The sequence below is a fragment of the Hyla sarda genome, chromosome 6, assembly GCF_029499605.1.
Source record: "Hyla sarda isolate aHylSar1 chromosome 6, aHylSar1.hap1, whole genome shotgun sequence".
Classification (NCBI taxonomy): Eukaryota; Metazoa; Chordata; class Amphibia; order Anura; family Hylidae; genus Hyla; species Hyla sarda.
In genome coordinates this window covers 180,011,996-180,035,145 of record NC_079194.1, presented here as the reverse complement: position 1 = coordinate 180,035,145, position 23,150 = coordinate 180,011,996, and the positions used below count along the sequence as shown (strand labels likewise).

The following is a 23,150-nucleotide window of genomic DNA, read 5'->3' as shown; positions in this document are numbered from 1 at the left end:
TGAGGGCCCTGCTCAGAGGCAGACTGGCTGCTAAAATACTGGAGGATGGAGCCTGGATCCATGCATGGGGGTACAGAATAGAACCCTGCAATGGGATTGGGATCCCGCGTGGCTCAATCCAAAACATGCGGGTGGTAATGAGGCTGTTGCCGTCGGGAGCAGGTGGTCAAGAGCTATGCCTGCAGGTCCGCAAATCCTGCACAGTCCCGCACTGGTCCCAGCCTCTATGACAGAAGTTCCTCCTTCCAGCTCCAAGCCCCAGCACACCCTGTTTTGCTGGTGACTAGGGGCATGTGCTGCAATTATTTAATTACATGCACAGCTGAGGACCAGGGTATTTATGCAAGCAGTATCAATAAATTCTACAGCAAAGGGAATGTAGATGGGTCCTGAAAATCTACAAGTACCTGCATTTTAGAATGGTCTCAAAGTATTTGCCTCAATCCCATTGCCTTGTCCTAGAATGATCTATATCAGTTTTCCAATCATGACATCCTGGAATACATACATACAGCAGCTTAGGATATTGCCAATAAAAGAATAATACTGTAGTTACTAAACATTAGACGTCACAAGTTCATCAATGACCCCGATTGTTTAAGCCATTCACCTAAAAGAGTGCCATTGTAAAATACATGTTGTTTGTGAAATAATGCCTTCATTTATTAGAATGAATTACAGTTGGAAAAGGCTTTGTTGACTGCATTGTTTGATGGCGTGTTAGAAACCTGGTCCAGAAAGAGATGAATCTGGTTCTTTTGAGCCTATAGATCAGCAGTATGTCTGGAGAAGGAAGAACAAAGAGTATGGTGAAAAGAACAGTCTGCCTTCAGTGAATCATAGTAGTGGCTTGGTGATACTGTTGGGCTGTTTGGCTTTCTCTAGTACTGGAAACCTGCAGAGTGTGGAAGGCAAGATGGATTCAATCAAGGGCGCTAAAAGGTCATAGGACCCTCCAACTGAACAGTGATCCCAAGCATACCTCACAATCCACTAATCATAGGAAAAAAAAAACATATATATATATCTGCGCTCAGAGGAATGTTTCTTATCCCAGTTTGGAGGAAACCCATAGTTAGCTGCCACTTACTCCACAAGGGGGGGGGGGGGGGGGGGGGGGGGTGCAAACTTCTTTTTAGATACCCCCCTCCAGGTAGGTGTATCTTAATGCCATGCAGGACTCAGGCTCAGGTCTTCCACACAATACAAATATGGACTGCAATCCTTATAGTTAAAAGTTTATTTGCAATGGATTTCAGAGGTATTACAGGCTATTTGCAACCTCCTTCATCAGGCATATTAATCGGTTATAATACAAACAATTTATACCCAGGTTTCTTACCCATTCTCCCGCCACTGTGCCTCCATTCCATCCGGCATCACGATGTGACTGACGAACTTCCGGTCGGAGTACGATCACATAACATGCTATGCGTTCCATGTGATGTCACTTCCTGTTTACGGTGGAACGCATAGTTAAATCGGATATCTGGAACCAGAAGGGTCATACAGTGGGTATTAAAATTGCAATTATTATCATATTAAGTTTAAAATAGGATATATACACCACTTAGAGTGTAAAATGGATATATATCCTCTATAACATACATTATTTCCATGTAACAATACGCTCTAATCATGTACATTACACAATTATATATAAAAATATAAAAGGTGATGGATTATAGAAACTGTGTAACAATAAAACAATCAATACACTTGCTCTAAAATTTCATTTAAGCCCTGAGGAAATAAAGTGTTTAATCTAAAAATCCAATACATCTCCTTGTTGCAGAGCATTTTAAAATCCTGGTTTAAGAATCTCTCAAACGGAGTAACCTTCATGGCTGTAGAATCTTTCTCATGGTGGGTTAAAAAATGATGAGATACACTATGTAATGTGTATCCATTATTGATATTGGACCGATGTTTATTAATTCGTATTCTCAGACTATTAATAGTCCTACCTATATATCTTAGTCTGCAAGGACACTCAATCATATAAATAATAAAATTGCTACTGCAACTGAGATATTAATTAATATAATAAGGTTTGGGTTCACCAGGGATCATCACTTCTGTTCTTTTATTGCAAATATGTGCACAACATTTACATCAGTTGACACCGCACTTATAAGCCCCTCTAATATCTCCCCACAACTCCAATTTTTGGTTTGGGTTTTATTCTTTGTCTATGAGGTTTTGAGGTGGCAAGAATATTTTTCAATGTTTTGCTTCTTCTAAAATGCATCTAGGTTTATCTATATATATAAAACTCAACGTGTGTGTGTATGTATGTGTGTATGTATGTGTGTTCCACAAAAACTTTCAAACAGCTAAAGATATTAACATGAAACTTGGCACACATGTTACTTATATGTCAACAACAAACATAGGATAGGTGATTTAACCCTTACTCACCCTCATTTGCCAGGGGCGGGGCTTATGTTTAAAGTCCCATGCAAGTCAATGGGAAATATATGTTACCGCATAACTTCCAAACGGCTGGAGATATTTCGATAATACTTGGTCACATGTTACTTATATGTCCACTTAAAATATAGGATAGTTAATCTAACCCTTAACTGCCCCCATTTGTGAGGGTCAGGGTTTTTGTTTGAAGTCCCATGCAAATCAATGGGAAATGTATTTTCCCATATAATTACCGTACGGCTGTAGCTATTTCAATGCTTGGTACACATATTAAGGGTCTGGATATGAGGACGGGATGGGAGGTCGGGATAGGAGGTCGACATAGGAGGTCGGGATAGGAGGTCGGGATAGGAGGACGGGATAGGAGGACGGGATAGGAGGACGGGATAGGAGGACGGGATAGGAGGACGGGATAGAAGGACGGGATAGGAGGACGGGATAGGAGGACGGGATAGGAGAACGGGATAGGAGGACGTGATAGGAGGACGGGGTAGGAGGTCGGGATAGGAGGTCGGGATAGGAGGTCAGGATAGGAGGTCGGGATAGGAGGTCGGGATAAGAGGTCGGGATAGGAGGACGGGATAGGAGGACGGGATAGGAGGTCGAGAAAGGAGGACGGGATAGGAGGTCAGGATAGGAGGCCGAAATAGGAGCTCGAGATTGGAGGACAGGATAGGAGGTCGGGATAGGAGGTCGAGATAGGAGGAGGGGATAGGAGGTCGGGATGTGGGGTCGGGATATGACAACAATATATGAGGACTGCATATGAAGTCAAAAGCTTCCTCCTTTGTTTATTTTCCGCCCCCAACAAGGATTAGGAAGGAAAAACCGGGCAACGCCGGGTACTCAGCTAGTCCATGATAAATTTACCTAAGATAGGGTCACTTTTAATCAAGCTCCAGTTGGCACATAATATTTTACTGATCTCAGAATGTGAGGTATTATATATCGCAATAAAGGCTATATTGAAATCTCCCTCTCCTTGTGATTTATCCATTTCTTTTGTCCTGTCTGGAAAGCAGTCTAACTGTGTCATATCTTTTATTCGCTGGGCCCCTTCTATTAAAGGTTGGGGGTATCCCTTTTTGCCTAAAACGGTTATATAGAATGGATAGTTGTTGTTTGCATTCTCCTTCAGAGGAACAATTAAAAAATTACACCTTATCTTTATTCGCCAGGTCCATACTGTTACAAAGATACCTAATTTATGTAGGTTTTATTTTATCTTACTACCTAAAAAATTATAAATACATGCACCAAAATTAGTATTTTAAAAATTGTCATCTTCTGACCCCTATAACTTTTTATTTTTCCACATACGGGGTTATATAAGGGCTCATTTTTTGCACCGTGGTATTCAGTTTTTATTGGTATTATTTTTGTTTTGATGGGACTTTTTGATCGCTTTTTATTAATATTTTTATGGTATATGAAGTGACCAAAAATGCACAATTTTGAACTTTGGCGTTTTTTGACATGTACGCCATCGACCGTGCGGTTTAGCTACACTTATATTTTAATAGTTCAGACATTTACGCACCGGCGGTACCAAATATGATTATTTTTATTTAAAAAATGTATTTAAAAAATGGGAAATAGAGGGGGATTCAAACTTTTATTAGGGGAGGGGCTTATTCACATTAATTCAGCCAGTCAGCAAGTCATACAACCCACTTTATAATCCACTTGCTAGCAAGGGAGTCCAGGACACTTGTCTCAGATGCCCAGCAGCGAGTATCATCAATCTGTTGGTGTAGGCAGTAGGCAGCTTCACTCTGTATCCTACAGCGGGAGCAGAGCATAATCTCTGCCCTGGCACAGGTGGTAATGTCACTTGTCAGCGCCACCTGCACCCGAGTGAAGTGTGTGAGTGTATATTATTCCTTAATTAGTGCAAAGGTTTAGTGCTAAAAGTACAGTGGTTTCCTATGTCATTTGGAATAGTTGTAAGTACACTGTTTGGATAACTCTTTTTTGCAGCAGTGTTGCCTTCAGCTGTGTGACTACAGCTTTTTCAAAACTACAACTCCCAGCATGCCCAGACATTCTTTGACTGTCCAGGCATGCTTGGAGTTGTAGTTTATCAACAGATGGAGACAGAGCCCAGTTTTAGACTAAGTGTGGCCCTGGGCAAAAATTAAAAATGGGCCCCCAGATTGCATGACCAAAGATCACTATGTTGCCCCCCTTGAATTGTGCTGCATCTCAGCTAATATGAGTAAATGAGATTGCGCTGCAAACCGCAAATGGCTGTGACTACAACATGAGAAACGTAATAATTCTATCCAGAATTAATATGTGGCTGCGGTAATTTGGGGGTCGCAATGTGACTCCATTTAGTGCAAATCAGCTCAGCTCCCCCCCTTTGTAAGAACAAAGTGCACGGACAGCTATGGAACAACAGAAACTTGTAAGGACACAGGGAAATCCAGCACAAAATGGCATCATAAAATGTATGGTCACAGGAAACCACAGGGGCGACGTCACTGAAGCCTGCGAGAGCTGTGCCTCGCCATATAAAATATAAAAATATATCGTTAATTAAACCTTAAACCGCACGGTCAATGGCGTACACACAAAAAAATACCAAATTCCAAAATAGCGTATTTTTGGTCACTTTTTATATCACGAACAAATGAATAAAAAGCGTTCAAAAAGTCCGATCAATACAGAAATGGTACTTCAGATCTTCAGAACACGGCGCAAAAAATTATCCCTCATACCGGCCCATACGCGGAAAAATTTAAAAGTTATAGGGGTCAGAAGATGAGAATTTTTTACGTATAAAATTTTCCAGCATGTAGTTATGATTTTTTTCAGAAGTACGACAATATCCAAGCTATATAAGTAGGGTATCATTTTAACCGTATGGACCTACAGAATAAAGATAAGGTGTTATTTTTACCAAAAAATGCACTGCATAGAAACGGAAGCCCCCAAATTTACAAAATGAATTTTTTTCTTCAATTTTGTCGCAAAATGAATTATTTTTCCGTTTCGCCGTGGATTTTTTGGTAAAATGATTAATGTCTCTGCAAAGTAGAATTGGTGGTGCAAAAAATAAGCCATCATATGGAATTTTATGTGCAAAATTGAAAGCGTAATCATTTTTAAAAAGTGATGAGGAAAAAATTTAAATGCAAAAACGGAAAAAATGATGAGTCCTTAAGGGGTTAAAAAAAACACACCATTTTGCAACTTTTTAGAGCTTCTGTTTCTATGCAGTGTTCTTTTCGATAAAAGTGACACCTTATCTGTATTCTGTAGGTCCATACTGTTACAAAGATACCTAATTTATGTAGGTTTTATTTTATCTTATGTGGCAGTGTGGCAAGGAAAGGGTGCATTTCCCTTGCTAACTCTGGAGAATCCTCCACATGTGGCCTGATTAATGAGGTATCAGGAAGGGGAAGTGTGTTTAAAAAGAAAGGAAACAGAATAGTTGGTGCTCTCCCTTGGAAACAGCATGTCGCTGTAGGGGGAGACACTCGGGCCCTGTTGAGGAAGCACACAGCTGGAAGCTGTGAGTGGCCCCAAGTGACAGTGTGAACTGTGAGTAAAACAGGTTGCAGGGACACATGTTTTATGCTGGCTGAGGGTAGCTCACCAGTTAGTAGTCAGGGCATGCTTACATGTGTAGTCAGTGACCAGAGGGTCTAGAACACATGTTTTATGCTGGCTGAGGGTAGCTCACCAGTTAGTAGTCAGGGCATGCTTACATGTGTAGTCAGTGACCAGACGGTCTAGTACACATGTTTTATGCTGGCTGAGGGTAGCTCACCAGTTAGTAGTCAGGGCATGCTTACATGTGTAGTCAGTGACCAGAGGGTCTAGAACACATGTTTTATGCTGGCTGAGGGTAGCTCACCAGTTAGTAGTCAGGGCATGCTTACATGTGTAGTCAGTGACCAGACGGTCTAGGACACATGTTTTATGCTGGCTGAGGGTAGCTCACCAGTTAGTAGTCAGGGCATGCTTACATGTATAGTCAGTGACCAGATGGTCTAGGACACATGTTTTATGCTGGCTGAAGGTAGCTCACCAGTTAGTATTCAGGGCTTGCTTACATGTGTAGTCAGTGACCAGATGGTCTAGGACTTCGGTTTGTTCCTGTGTTATGTTTTTTTTTTCTACCTGTAACCAGTATAAATAAAGCTGGATATGAGCCAGACTTGTATGCTGAACGGTTGTCTGGCGAGTTATTGCGAGGAAACGTGTCCCATGGCAAGTGACCAGGACGATCCCAGAGCTAATCCCCAAGGAGGAATCCTTACACTTACTACTTTAAAAATTATCACTACATGCACCAAAATTTGTATTTTTAAAATTGTCATCTTCTGACTCCTATAACTTTTTATTTTTCTGCATAGGGGGCTATATGAGGGCTCATTTTTTAACCGGGGTCTTCAGTTTTTATTGGTACCATTTTAGTTTTGATGGGACTTTTTGATAGCTTTTTATTTAATATTTTTATGATATATGGCCAAAAAATGCACAATTTTGGACTTTGGTATTTTTTCATGTGTACCCCATTGACCGTGCGGTTTAGCTACCCTTATATTTTAATAGTTCAGACATTTATGCATGCGGTGGTACCACATATGAATATTTTTATTTTTTATTATATTATTTTATTTAAAAAATGGGAAATGGGGGGGGGGTTCAAACTTGTGTTAGGGGAGGGGCTTATTCACATTAATTCACTTTTTACTATTTTTCGTTGCGCTAGTCCCAATCAGCTTCACTGAGCTGCCGGGACACTTTTACTTTCATTTTAGGCGCTGCGATAAACTCTGCGAGACCTACTGAGGAGGCCCCTAAGCTTCTCCCCCACAAGGTATACCACACCAATGCCAATATACCCGACCCATACCAAATTGCTCCACCCATACTGATATGCACTGCCCATAGACATTTTCTCTGGACGTATGAAGAGCATAAGAACTGTAAGTAATAATACTTTTTTTTTTTCTTTTAAATATCACTGTAGTTTACAATATATAGAAAGAAGGTATGGAATAGAGCACAGTATTAGGGACTTCCAAGTTTGTGGGTGCCAGTCCTCAAGCTTGACCAAGGCTATGTAACAAGTAGAAAGAAGATGGAAAACTCCAATGATGTGGTCCAAAAGCATGAAGTTTTATTGGCCCATCAATATACAAGGTGATGCTTGAGAAAGACCTTATTGTCAGGTCAAAACGTCACCTTGTATACTGATGGGCCAATAAAAAGTCACGCTTTTTGGACACCACATTATTGGAGTGCTGTCTTCCATCTTCTTTCTACTGTAGTGTAAAATATATAGGGGGAGTTTTATCAAAACCTGTGTAGAGGAAGAGTGGTGTTGTTGCCCATAGGAACCAATCAGATTGCTTCTTTCATTTTTAAATAGGCCTCTGAAATGTGTAAGAAGCGATCTGATTGGTTGCTATGGGCAAATGCTCCAATTTTCCGCTACACAGGTTTTGATAAATCTCCCCATAGACTTTAATTTTAAGCAAATATGGTGCTACGCCCCCCGGTATTTATGGTTAGAGTCGCCCCTCCCACAAACATGGCTATCATAGCCTAACACATAGATTAGATATATAAAATACTATTGATATAGAAAAATGCCCCCGTTCCTCCTCTATTCATCCTGAGGAATGCACTAAGGGTAGGGTCACACGTACCGGAGCTTCTGCATATTTGATGCGCACTATTTGAAGTTGCAGATTTCAATGTAAACTAATTGACTGAACACAGCTTCAAATCTGCAGCTTCAAATAGTGCACATCATATACGCAGAAGATCCAGTACATGTAACCCTAGCCTAATAGTATTATATCTATATTTAAGATGTGACAGAGGGGTGTACAGGGGTGACAGAGAGGTGTACGGGGTGACAGAGGGGTGTACGGGGTGCACAGGAGTGGCAGAGGGGGACAAAGAGGTGTAGAGGGGAAGGAGTGCAGTACCTGAAGCTGAGTAGGCCTCTTTGGATCCTGGATCCATGCTCAGAAGCGCCGCACCTTCTCTTTCCCCATCATTTTGCTGGGGACCAGGGAAAATCGCCTGGACATATGGGGGTCAGAGCTGCAGCATCCGCGTTCTGGAGCGTGTGCACCCTAGGCAAAAGCTAATTTTGCCACCCCTTGGACTCCACCCTTTGGCACACCCCACCTTACTACTGGGGTGACAAACTGTAACAAACCACCTCCTCATGTAATCAATCACCTTACTACTAGGGTGACACACTGTAACAAACCTCCTCTTCATATAATCACCTTATTATTGGGGTGACACACTGTAACAAACTCCCTTCTCATGTAATCTCCTTACTACTGGGGTGACACACTGTAACAAATCTCCTCCTCATGTAATCACCCTACTACTGGGGTGGCACACTGTAAGAAACCTCCTCATGTAATCACCTTACTACTGGGGTGACACACTGTAACAAACTCCTCCTCATGTAATCATCTTACTACTGAGGTGTCACACTGTAACAAACCTCGTCATCATGTAATCTCCTTACTACTGGGGTGACAAACTGTAAGGGTGCATTCAGACGAGCGGATTCACAGTGTATTTTACTGCAGCTGAAGGACCACTACATTGTGCCTTTAGATGTGCCTGCTAGGAGCAGCAATATGCCGCTACGAGCAGACACACTGAAGTGATGTGTGAGTCACCAAGCATGCGCGGTGTACTCGCACACATCTCGGGCACTCCCCTGCTCCATTAGCTAGGCCGAGAGCTGCAGCAATGTGAGAGTATACTGCGCATGCGCACTGCAACTTGCACATTGCAGTGTGTCTGCTCGTAGCAGCGTATTGCCCCTCTGAGCAGGCACATCTAAAGGCACCATGTAGTGGTCCTTCAGCAGCGGATCCGCTTGTCTGACGTACCCTTACAAACCCCCATCTCATGTAATATCATTACTACTAGGGTGACACACTGTAACAAACCTCCTCCTCATGTAATCTCCTTACTGCTTTGGTGACACACTGTAACAAACCTCCTCCCCATGTAATCTCCTTACTGTTTTGGTGACACACTGTAACAAACCTCCTCCTCATGTAATCTCCTTACTGTTTTGGTGACACACTGTAACAAACCTCCTCCTCATGTAATCTCCTTACTGTTTTGGTGACACACTGTAACAAACCTCCTCCCCATGTAATCTCATTACTGCTTGAGTGACACAGTGTAACAAAACTCCTCCCCATGTAATCTCCTTACTGCTTTGGTGATACAGAGGTGCAGATTTCTGCACACACAAGTCATCAGGTCCTTCAACAACCATCCTGAATGGCTGAGTTCCGCCTGGTCACATGATGGTGACCTCATCACAGGTCCTTTACCCATAGGTCCTACAGCATCCAGTAAGTCCCAGGCAGGGGAAAAAAGTACAGTATTTGTACATTCTGACTACCTGGGGGCCCCTACCTAGATGGGGGCCCCCCCACACTGCAGTGGCTGCATTAGCCCCCACTATGCCACTGCCTGCATCCCCTAAAGAGCAAGAAGTGATTTGTGCTGAATTTCTCTTAGTGTGACCACATTTACTTACATTAGCTGAGATTCAGCACCATTCAAGGAGAACAGAGGGGTGTACAGGGGTGACAGAGGGGTGTACAGGGGTGACAGAGGGGTGTACAGTGGTGACAGAGGGGTGACAGAGGGGTGTACAGGGGTGACAGAGGGGTGTACAGGGGTGACAGAGGGGTGTACAGGGGTGACAGAGGGGTGTACAGGGGTGACAGAGGGATGTACAGGGTGACAGAGGGGTGTACAGGGGTGACAGAGGGGGACAAAGAGGTGTAGAGGGGAAGGAGTGCAGTACCTGAAGCTGAGTAGGCCTCTTTGGATCCGCAGGGGCTGCATTAGCCCCCGCTACGCCACTGCCTGCATCCCCAAGATGTTAATAAACCACCTAAAGAGCAAGAACTAGGGTTGCCACCTTTCCCTCAGAAAAATACAGGTCGTGGGTGTGGCTATGTGGGGGTGGAGCTAAAAAAAGGGGAGGGGCCGATTGCACAGAGGACGAGGGATCAGGGGTTTAAGAAATGTCATGGGGGATGGGGGGGGGGTAAACAAATGTCATGGGGGACGGGGGGGGGTAAAAAAATGTCATGGGGGATGGGGGGTAAAGAAATGGCATGGGGGATGGGGGGGTAAAGAAATGGCATGGGGGATGGGGGGTAAAGAAATGGCATGGGGGATGGGGGGGTAAAGAAATGGCATGGGGGATGGGGGGGGTAAAGAAATGGCACAGGGGATGGGGGGGTAAAGAAATGGCATGGGGGATGGGGGGGTAAAGAAATGGCACAGGGGATGGGATGGATACAATATATATGCGGGGGGAACTTTCCTATATTGCACAAAAAAATTACATTTAGAGAATAAAACTTACAATTGTAAATAACATTTATTTAACAACAGGCAATAAATTGAAGGGGATACCCAGCAAATACAAATATAATATAAATAGATTTGACAACCTCACCAAATAGTGCAAATGCAAACATTGTAACAGCTCCTCTGTATACACACTACCAAGAACCAAAAATAGGATGAAAAAATCATCAAAACCAATTGATCCCGGTAAAGCCCTCATATAGCTCTGTAGGTGGAAAACTGAAAATGTTTTACTGAATAAAACCACTTTCCATTTCGTCTTCAGGCAGCACAGAAGGGTTAATAGCTCCTTTCAGTTTATCCCAGGACCGCCCACCTAGCAAACAATTAAGAGAATTAACAAGCCTCAGGCCAAGCCTGGCTATAAATATCCATCAGAACCTCATCCACTTGTGTTTTTTTCTGTCCTTCAGTTCTGGGACAGGTGTAAGGTGTATATACCTTCCAAGCTCACCAACTAATATCTGTCTTTTCCTTCCTATTCTCTTAGATGGGGCCATTGGGAAGCCCTGGCCCCCTGAGCGCAGTCTCGGTAAACCTGCAGGGTTGCCATACTTGGGGGTACTGGCTCGTGGGACCCCTCTGCATGGCTGAGCAAGTCTGGCCTTAAATGCAGTTAAATTCAGCCACTGCAGGGTTACTATCCATCCCTCCACCCCCCCCTGTTTGCTGGTGCTGGGTGAGCCTGGCTAGGCCGTCCCCCCTGGAGAGCTGACCTGTTTACAGTGCAGCATAGGATCCCCTGGGGCTCCCGGTGATTGATTTCACTTGCTAGCGCATCCATGCGCTATGTGGCAGTGGGGTGCTGCGGCGGGGAGCGCCGGTGGAGGATGGGAGTTCCAGGGGAAGCCCTACGTCAGAGCGCCGATCATGGCGCCCGCACCTGCAGTGCTGGGCAGCCGGATCGCGCGTTCTATAAGGTATGTGGGGGCACATTGCGTATGCTGGGGTTACTTCTGGAGGGCTGTCTGCCAGCTAGTATCTGTATTAATGTACATGGAGGCCATAATATTCATAGTCAATCTTTGTTTGGTGTTCTGCATATACAAGGCTATTGCAGTGTTGTATATTGCTGGTCTGTTGCTATGTGCATATACTAGGCTATTGCAGTGTTGCATATTGCTAGTCTGTTGCTATGTGCATATACTAGGCTATTGCAGTGTTGCATATTGCTAGTCTGTTGCTATGTGCATATACTAGGCTATTGCAGTGTTGCATATTGCTAGTCTCCCTATCTTATGCTGTTTCTCTCCAGGTAATAGCTGCTGGCAGACAGAGGGATTCAGCTGTGTGGGCTGTGTAATTAGGCTCAGCCTCCCCCAGCAGCAGTGTGCAGAGTCTCTCACTGTAATACTCTATGGCAGGATAAGTGTGTGACACTTAGTATATACTATGTATATTGTGATGATGGTTCTCACTATTTATACAGTGTACGTGGTGATGATGCCTTACTCCCCATATCACTCATATTGTAAATCCCTGCCATGTTATTGCTGGTATAGTGTGTAATGCTGCGCGCACTAATACACTATCATGCAGTATTTCTGTGCGGTTACCTCACATGAGATTGTGTATTGGTGACTATGCGGGTTATGTCTTTCAGCTTATACTATTTGCTGTCTGTACGGTCACAGATGTTCAGCTACTCCCTGGTTGAGCCGGCTGTGTAAATATATGTATGTATATAGATATAAAATATATATATATATATATATATATATATATATATATATATATATGTGTGTACATGAGCTGCTCCCGGGTACGAGTGGGGCCCCGGAGGAGCCTGTAAATAGGTGATGCTGTATATTCACCTTATACTGTATACATAACCCTGTCAGTAAGTGATGCTGTATACTCACATAATGCTGTATACTGATATAATCCCGTCAGTAAGTGATGCTGTATGCTCACATTATACTGTATACTGATATATAATCCTGTCAGTAGTGATGCTGTATGCTCACATTACTGTATACTGATATATAATCCTGTCAGTAAGTGATGCTGTATGCTCACATTATACTGTATACTAATATATAATCCTGTCAGTAAGTGATGCTGTATGCTCACATACTGTATACTGATATACAATCCTGTCAGTAAGTGATGCTGTATGCTCACATTATACTGTATACTGATATATAATCCTGTCAGTAGTGATGCTGTATGCTCACATTACTGTATACTGATATATAATCCTGTCAGTAAGTGATGCTGTATGCTCACATTATACTGTATACTGATATATAATCCTGTCAGTAGTGATGCTGTATGATCACCTTGTACTGTGTACTGATATATAATCCTGTCAGTAAGTGATACTGTATACTGATGTTTTCTGAAACCTCCAGTTGTGGACAATCCTTTATTATTCCTCCCTATCGCTCTTGGGACGGGTGGTGATAGGACAAGTATATACAGACGAGCCCTCACCCTGGCATCACGACAGTTAAGGGTTAAACCAGCACCCTTTCATCACTGCAGTTACACCCCATATACCCTATACCCCCACAAGCTTACCACATCCACATCACTGTTTTTTCTTACTTCTTCAATAACTTGCCATCTTAGATCAGACGCCACATGACCATATTCTTTAAAATGTCTGGCCACAGTTGTTTCTCCATATTGAGGTACCGCACATGCTGCAGAGTCTTTGTGTGAATACCGTCTTATTGCAGACTTATGTTCTTCTGATCATCCATGTGGTTTGTCCTACATACAACCCGCACGGGCCTTTTAAGAGATAAATCCCATTACTGCTGTTGCATGTGTGAGATCCTCTAATAGGGATTTTGTGGCCCTTAATCGGATGTAAACTTTTATAATATAAAATGGTATTTTATAATACCATTACACTGAGTACACGAGAGACATGAAAATGTACCATTTTTTCTGGCAGCCATAAATGTTTGTTTATCCTTATGCTTTTTTGTAATATCACTTTTCACTAGTTTATCACCCCCCAGCTTTACCCTTTTTTATATGTATTTAAATATGGGGGGATCACGAAACAATGATCCATATTTTTTATCTGTAGATAGCAATTTCCAATACTTTTTAATGGCATTTTGAATAACAAAAGACCGTTTATCGTATCTCTCAACATACATAACACGTTCATATTTCTTTGACGCACTCTTTTTTTACTCTGTCTTAAATCCTCTGTTAATTTTACCGACTTCTGTCCCCACCTTTTCCACTATTTTTTTTCCTATATCCTTTTGACACAAATTTGTGTAAGATATATATGATCCCTGTAGATGTAGGTGCAAAGGTGGATATCAGCACAGGTGTCTGAGCTTGGAGGTGCAGATCACGTCAATGAAGCATGTAACAATGTTCGGAGAAAAATAGAATATAGGAGATCGCACTCACAACATCAGCTCAGAATTCTTTGTTGAAGCATTTACGGCAGGTACAGGAGATTCAGATGCGTGGGCGCCTCCATGGGACGGTGTTCGTTTCGTGCAGCAAGTGCACTTCGCTTTGGCTAGACTAAGTGCACTTGCTGCACGAAACGGACACTGCCCCATACCAGAGGAAGGTATGTACATCTTTATTTTTTTTTTTTTACTGCCGGCACTATGGGGGACAATTTTTATGGTCTGGAGTTCTCCTTTAATATGTTTAAGCACTTTATCACATTCATTTGTTTCTTATGTGCACTGTAAAATGTGTTATTTATGTGTATTATACCTTTAAGAGCTGAGGAGCAGTGTAAGCCATGTGACTTTTCCTGCCCAATGGAAACTGTAAATTGTTAGGTATATACAGTGGGGATCAAAAGTTTGGGCGCCCCAGGTAAAAATTTGTATTAATGTGCATAAAGAAGCCAAGGAAAGATCGAAAAATCTCCAAAAGGCATCAAATTATAGATTAGACATTCTTATAATATGTCAACAAAAGTTAGATTTTATTTCCATCATTTACACTTTCAAAATTACAGAAAACAAAAAAATGGTGTCTGCAAAAGTTTGAGCACCCTGCGGAATTTATAGCATGCACTGCCCCCTTTGCAAAGCTGAGACCTGCTAGTGTCATGGATTGTTGTCAATCATCATCTAGGAAGACCAATTTGAGATCAATCTCAAAGGTTTTAAATGTCCAGACTCATCTGACCTTGCCCCAACAATCAGCACCATGGGTTCTTCTAAGCAGTTGTCTAGAAATCTGAAACTGAAAATAGTTGACGCTCACAAAGCTGGAGAAGGCTACAAGAAGATAGCAAAACATTTTCAGATGTCAATATCCTCTATTCGGAATGTAATTATGAAATGGCAGTCATCAGGAACAGTGAAAGTTAAAGCAAGATCTGGAAGACCAAGAAAAATATCAGACAGAACAGCTCGCAGGATTGTGAGAAAAACAATTCAAAACCCACATTTGACTGCACAATCCCTCCAGAAAGATCTGTCAGACACTGGAGTTGTGGTACACTATTCCACTATAAAGAGATACTTTTACAAATATTGTCTTCATGGAAGAGTCATCAGAAGAGAACCTCCTCCACGTCCTCACCACAAAAATCAGTGTTTGAACTTTGCAAATGAACATATAGACAAGCCTGATGCATTTTGGAAACAAGTTCTGTGGATCGATGAGGTTAAAATTTAACTTTTTGGCCGGAATGAGCAAAGGTACATTTGGAGAAGAAGGGGAACAGAATTTAATGAAAAGAACCTCTGTCCAACTGTTAAGCATGGGGGTGGATCAATCATGCTTTGGGATTGTATTGCAGTCAGTGGCACAGGGAACATCTCACAAGTAGAAGGAATAATGGATTCAATAAAATTTCAGCTAATTTTGGATGCTAACTTGATGCCATCTGTGAAAAAGCTGAAGTTAAAGAGAGGATGGCTTCTACAAATGGATAATGATCCTAAACACACCTCGAAATCCACAGGGGATTACATCAAGAGGCGTAAACTGAAGGTTTTGTCATGGCCTTCACAATCTCCTGACCTCAACATAATTGAAAATGTTTGGAAAGACCTTTGAAGAGCAGTGCATGATAGACAGCCCAGAAATCTCAAAGAACTGGAAGACTTCTGTAAGGAAGAATGGGCAAAGATACCTCAAACAAGAATTACAAGCGGTGATACTTGCCAAAGGGGGCAATACAAGATATTAACTCTGCAGGGTGCCCAAACTTTTGCAGATACCATTTTTTTTGTTTTCTGTAATTTTGAAAGTGTAAATGATGGAAATAAAATCTAACTTTTGTTGACATATTATAAGAATGTCTAATCTATAATTTGATGCCTTTTTGGAGATTTTTCAATCTTTCCTTGGCTTCTTTATGCACATTAATACAAATGTTTACCTGGGGTGCCCAAACTTTTGATCCCCACTGTAGTGTAGTGTAGTGGGGGAGAAGTTGCCCCAGTTTAGTCCCAGACAGCTTAGAGCTGTAAACTGAGCCACGGTGTGGAAAGGAAAAGTTGCATGGAGAACTCTGAGGGAAGCCTAAAAAAATAACTCTTCTAAAGTCTACCAGCCATTCTGCAAGTGATCCCCCATGCAGAGGAAAGTCAAGCCCTGGCCGAGAAAATAATTGGACCTTGTCACAACCCTAGCCGGCCTGGAGAATCGTCAGTCTCTTATCTCAAATCAGTATTATTAATCAAGTGGGTGAAAAGCACCATAAGTCCCAGCAAAGCAACAGGGCTCCCAATGGGTTACACTGCATCTCTTCCACTCTGCTCCATACTGTCTGTGTGTAATAACATCTGTACCCTGCTCAGTAAAAGGCTTCTTTACTCCCTGTGTCTGGCCCAGGAGAAGCTGTCTCCACCTCGGACTGTGTATAGGCTAACGGTGCCCCGGCATCACGAAGTGATAAGGAATCCTTGCACCCCCATGTCACCACACACTAATATATAGATATAGATAGATAGATAGATAGATAGATATAGATATATATATATAGACAAAGAATAAGTCAGCCAGCACTTTAGTTGATACCAAACTATTATATGGACCTGGCCCACAGGTGCACGCTACTAGGCTAGATATACAGCAACAGAAGAATACAGCAGCACACTGCCAGCACAAGGATATAGGTGCAACATGAATATGCAGTTAAAACATGGAGAGCTATACAGCTATGGTGTAATAGATGCAAATGTGAAACTATGAAATAGTGAGGCAAATTTGTCTACGCCGGCGGTCAAATAGCTTGGACCGTCCCACCGCGATAAGGTAGCCTCCTGGGACGGACCCTACACTGTGAATATGCCTCTGTGTGAACAGTTCAGTAAGCATGGCAGGATCTGGAACATCCAAGCCACCTTATATACACCTGATAGAGGTGGGTGGGGTGCAAGGCCAACAAGGAGGTAGCCACTCCCCCGTATGTGCAATACAGACAAAGAATAAGTCAGCCAGCACTTTAGTTGATACCGCCGGCGGAGACAAATTTGCGAGCTAAGTGCCTCACTATTTCATAGTTTCACATTTGCATCTATTACACCATAGCTGTATAGCTCTCCATGTTTTATCTGCATGTTCATGCTTCAACTATATCCTTGTGCTGGCAGTGTGCTGCTGCATTCTTCTGTTGCTGTGTATATATATATATATATATATATATATATATATAATATATTCACTTGATATACAGTATTAATGCATGTATACTATAATGTGTTTTAGTGTACTGTACAAGTAGTGATGTGTATCCTCCACTGTTTATATACATTTATCTACCTACCTGCAGTTCATCCAGCAAAGCCCCAGTGTCGAGCAGGCATGATAGCAGCTGCGTGCTCTGCCTCTATACATGGTTTGCCACAGAAGATCATTTAGGTGTTTTTGAGGAAACCTTTTAATACCCTGCTTGGCCTAAAGAAACAATCTTTATATTAGTCACACAATTGAATATATAATATTCAAGAAGATGCAAGCCACCAAACCATGTGAATGCACTTCATGTAAGAAAGAAGATCAGTTCTTAGTTTTTTTCCTATGGATTCAAACATTATTGGTAAGAAGCAATTATTTCGATCCCATTATCTGTCTACAAATCCCTAATATTTAATAGCTTATATGCCCAATTGAATTACAATATACATAACCCATGTATTCAAGAATGAACCTCATGTCCCAGACATTATTTTATCAGTCTGAATTGGGCAAGATTTCATTGGACCCCATCTTTAACCTGTTAACCTCTTCAGGACATAGGGCGTATGGATACGCCCTGCATTCAGAGTCCTTAAGGACCGAGGGCGTATCCATACGCCCGTGGGAATTCCGGTCCCCACCTCTAGCCGATTGGGGACCGGAGCCGGATGCCTGCTGAAATCGTTCAGCAGGCATCGCGGCATATCGCCCAGGGGGGTTATTATGCCCCCCCATGTCGGTGATGGCCCAGCGATCTGCGGCGATTCCGGGTGAATCGGGTCTCCGGTGACCCGGAATTACTGGCTGATCAGGGCCGGAACAGCCATAGCCAGCAGGGGTGAGGTGGCACTGGTGCCACCTCACGATCGCCCTGATTCGGGTGTGCTGCGGGTGTGCGGGAAGAAGACCCCAAGAGCTGGGGACCCCGATCCCCGGCGTCAATGTTGGGATCGGGGCCCCAGGAGCGGCGGCGGCGAGGGACTGAACTGTGTCCCGGAGCAGCAGTAGGAGGTGAGTGACAGCCTCCTGCTGTTGCTTAGCAACAGCTCCCAGCATGCAAAAAGGGCATGCTGGGAGCTGTAGTTATGCAACAGCAGGAGGCAGACAACCACAACTCCCAGCATTCCCTTATGGGCATGCTGGGACTTATAGTTTTGCAACAGCTGGAGGCACATTTTTTCTATGGAAAAGTGTACCTTAAGCTGTTGTATAACTACAACTTCCAGCTTGCACAAACAGCTAAAGTGCATGCTGGGAGTTGTAGTGGTGCATCTGCTGGTTGCATAACTACAACTCCCAGCATGCCCGTGGGCTGTCGGTGACTGCTGAGAGTTGTAGTTTTGCAACAGCTGAAGGCACAATGGTTGTGAAAGTCAGATTTTTTTTTTACCTAACTCAGTGTTTCACGACCGGTGTGCCTCCAGCTGTTGCAAACTACAACTCTCAGCAGTCACCGAACACCATGCACCGTACATGCTGGGAGTTGTAGTTTTACAACAGCTGGAGGCACACTGGTTGTGAAACACTGAGTTAGGTCACAAACTCAGTGATACATAACCAGTGTGCCTACAGCTGTTGCAAAACTAAAACTCTCAGCATGTACATTCTGTCAGCGCATGCTGGGAGTTGTAGTTTTGCAACAGCTGGATGTCCCCCCCCCCCCCCCCCCCCCAATGTGAACGTACAGGGTACACTCACATGGGCGGAGGTTTACAGTAAGTATCCGGCTGCAAGTTTGAGCTGCGGCAAATTTTCTGCCGCAGCTGAAACTGCCAGCGAGAAACTACTGTGAACCCCCGCCCGTGTGATTGCACCCTAAAAACACTACACTACACTAACACAAAATAATGACACTACACTACACCTCCCCAATAAAAATGAAAAAACGTCTGGTACGCCACTGTTTCCAAAACGGAGCCTCCAGCTGTTGCAAAACAACTACTCCCAGTATTACCAGACAGCCACTGACTGTCCAGGCATGCTGGAAGTTTTACAACAGCTGGAGGCACCCTGTTTGGGAATCACTGGTGTGGAATACTCTTATGTCCACCCCTATGCAAGTCCCTAATTTAGGCCTCAAATGGGCATGGCGCTCTCACTTTGGAGCCCTGTCGTATTTTAAAGGCAACAGTTTAGGGTCACATGGGGTATCGCCGTACTCGGGAGAAATTGTGTTACAAATTTTGGGAGCTATTTTCTGCTATTACCCTTTTTAAAAATGTTACATTTTTGGGAAAACAAGCATTTTAGGTAAAAATTATTATTTTTTTTTTTAACATATGCAAAAGTCGTGAAACACCTGTGGGGTATAAAGGTTCACTTAACCCCTTGTTACGTTCCCTGAGGGGTCTAGTTTCCAAAATAGTATGCCATGTGTTTTTTTTTTTTGTTTTTTTTTTTGCTGTCCTGGCACCATAGGGGCTTCCTAAATGCGGCATGCCCCCAGAGCAAAATTTGCTTCCAAAAAGTCAAATGTGACTACTCCTCTTCTGAGACCTGTAGTGCGCCAGCAGAGCACTCGGGAGAGCAATCGGGAGAAATTGGGCTTCAAATTTTGGGGGTATTTTCTGCTATTACCCTTTTTAAAAATGTAAACATTTTTTTTTTTTTTTTTTACATTTGCAAAAGTCATGAAACACCTGTGGGGTATTAAGGCTCACTTTATCCCATGTTACATTCCCCGAGGGGTCTAGTTTCCAAAATGGTATGCCATGTGTTTTTTTTTTTTTTGCTGTTCTGGCACCATAGGGGCTTCCTAAATGCAACATGCCCCCCAAAAACCATTTCAGAAAAATGTTCTCTCCAAAACCCCCTTGTCGCTCCTTCCCTTCTGAGCCCTCTACTGTGCCCGCCGAACCCTTTACATAGACATATGAGGTATGTCCTTACTCGAGAGAAATTGGGCTACAAATACAAGTAAAAATGTTCTCCTTTTACCACTTGCAAAAATTCAAAAATTGGGTCTACAAGAACATTGTAAAAAATGAAGATTTTGAATTTTCTCCTTCACTTTGCTGCTATTCCTGTGAAACACCTAAAGGGTTAAAACACTGACTGAATGTCATTTTGAATACTTTGGGGGGTGTAGTTTTTATAATGGGGTCATCTATGGGGTATTTCTAATATGAAGACCCTTCAAATCCACTTCAAAACTGAACTGGTCCCTGAAAAATATCGAGTTTGAAAATTTTGTGAAAAATTGGAAAATTGCTGCTGAACTTTGAAGCCCTCTGGTGTCTTCCAAAAGTAAAAACATGTAAATTTTATGATGCACACATAAAGTAGACATATTGTATATGTGAATCAAAAAAACTGTATTCGTAATATACATTTTCCTTACAAGCAGAAAGCTTCAAAGTTAGAAAAATGCAAAATTTTCAAATTTTTAATAAAATTTACGGATTTTTCACCAAGAAAGGATGCAAGTTACCACAAAATGTTACCACTATGGTAAAGTAGAATATGTCACGAAAAAACTATCTCGGAATCAGAATGATAACTAAAAGCATTCCAGAGTTATTAATGTTTAAAGTGACAGTGGTCAGATGTGCAAAAAACGCTCTGGTCCTTAAGGCCAAAATGGGCTTGGTCCTTAAGGGGTTAAGGACCCAGGGCGTACCTGTATATCCTGAGTCCGCTCCCGATCTATAACGCGGGGCCACGGCGTCATAGCCGGTCGTGCGCGGCCTCTAACAATGGCTGGGACCCGTGGCTAATGGCTTGCGGCATTGATCGCGGTGCCGCGCGCTATTAACCCTTTAGACGCGCCGTTCAAAGTTGAACACCGCGTCTAAAATGAAAGTGAAACCATGCCGGTTAGCTCAGGGAGCTGTACGGGATAGCCGCGGCATCCCGAACAGCTTACATTACAGCTAGAGGATCCCTACCTGTCTCCTCGCTGTCCGATCGCCGAATGACTGTTCAGTGCCTGAGATCCAGGCATGAGCAGTCAAGCGGCAGAATCATCGATCAATGGTTTCCTATGAGAAACCAGTGATCAATGTAAAAGATCAGTGTGTGCAGTGTTATAGGCCCCTATGGGAGCTATAACACTGCAAAAAAAAAAAAAAGTTAATAAAGATCATTTAACCCCCTCCTCTATTAAGTTTGAGTCACCCCCCTTTTCCCATTAAAAAAAACTGTGTAAATAAAAATATCCATATGTGGTATCGCCGCGTGCGGAAATGTCCGAATTATAAAGATATATTGTTAATTAAACCGCACGGTCAATTGCGTATGCGCAAAAAAATCAAGAAGTCCTATCAATGCAAAAATGGTACCGCTAAATACTTCAGATCATGGCGCAAAAAATGAGCCCTCATACCGCCCCATACACGGAAAAATAAAAAAAAGTTATTGGGGTAACAATTTTAAACGTATACATTTTCCTGCATGTAGTTTAGATTTTTTTTTCCAGAAGTACGACAAAATCAAACCTACATAAGTAGGGTATCATTTTAACCGTATGGACCTACAGAATAAAGAGAAGGTGTAATTTTTACCGAAAAATGTACTGTGTAGAAACGGAAGCCCCCAAAATTTACAAAATGGCTTTTTTTTTTTCAATTTTGTCTCACATTGATTTTTTTTTTTTCCATTTAGCCTTTACCTTTTTGGGTAAAATGACTGATGTCATTACAAAGTAGAATTGGTGGCGCAAAAAATAAGCCATCATATGGATTTTTAGGTGAAAAATTGAAAGAGTTACGATTTTTTTTAAAGGTAAGGAGGAAAAAAAGAAAATGCAAAAAACGGAAACCCCCCGGGTCCTTAAGGGGTTAAATATACAGTCATATATGATAATAATGCATTTGTGATTTTGTCCCAAAATGGTAGCATTGTCCATTTTTCTTATTTATTTTTTGCTCACATTAATATTAACCCAGTCTTAATTGACCAGGCATTGTGCCCGACATTGAGCCAGTTATTTCACATCCAAAGCTTGGCAGCGCTTGGAAAAGACAGAATTGTGCAAGAGGTTAATTTTTAGCAAAGACAAAAGGGAGAAGGACCAACGTGTTTAAGTTGGAAGGACACAGCCCGAGAGCTGCCAGACAGGTTTAGGCAGGGTAACAGAGAAGGATTCTCTTTAATGAAGCACAGCTTCTGGCTCTGATAAGCTGCAGCGTGCAGGCTTGAGAGTGCTTCTGTATGACCTATGGTCACAAAGATCTGAACCTGTACATAAAGAGAGGGCAGTGAAGGACTAACACAGTGCTACTGTGCCCATGCCAAAATAGCCGAATCGATCAAGACTCTTCGTGAGACGCTGAACGGACTGCTGTTTCTGGATTTAGAGACAACAAAAAGTCTTATTTATTCCTATAAGTATTGCTCTTACCTAGAGAAGCCGACAAGGGTCAGGCGTTCCAAGAACCAGCAGCGTTATGCGCTCCCTCTCTGAGGACATCTTTTCTGCTCCACGGCTTCCAAGTCGATGGCGACATGGTGGTCTTATTCCGGGTGTAAGAAGGAGAGGTAAGAAACATAATTTTATTTGTCAGTCTGGTCCCTAAAAGCTGCTCTCAGGGTTTGAGGCTATGTGAAGAAAGTGTCCATGGGTGTAGTGAATATGCATAAAATTTGACTTATAAATTGGTCATCCATGGTCTAAATGTTAATAATCCATACCCTGAGATTTCCACTCTCCTAAGATCTTCAATATAAATATATTATTATGTGCA

At 42.5% G+C, this 23,150-nt stretch overlaps 1 long non-coding RNA gene across 3 annotated transcripts; it reads right to left on the bottom strand.

Moving 5' to 3' along the window:
- Positions 1 to 644: 644 nt before the first annotated feature.
- LOC130276484 (uncharacterized) lies at positions 645 to 22,922 on the bottom strand. Of its 3 annotated transcripts, XR_008845146.1 has the most exons (4): positions 22,808 to 22,922; positions 17,555 to 17,685; positions 1,343 to 1,489; positions 645 to 783 (listed from the first exon to the last, which is right to left on the bottom strand). It is a non-coding gene; the product is annotated as an uncharacterized LOC130276484 (long non-coding RNA). The 3 variants fall into 3 exon arrangements; XR_008845144.1 differs by lacking the exon at positions 17,555 to 17,685 and having other exon boundaries at positions 22,808 to 22,883; XR_008845145.1 differs by lacking the exons at positions 17,555 to 17,685; positions 22,808 to 22,922 and adding an exon at positions 10,262 to 10,389.
- Between the last annotated feature and the right edge of the window lie 228 nt (positions 22,923 to 23,150).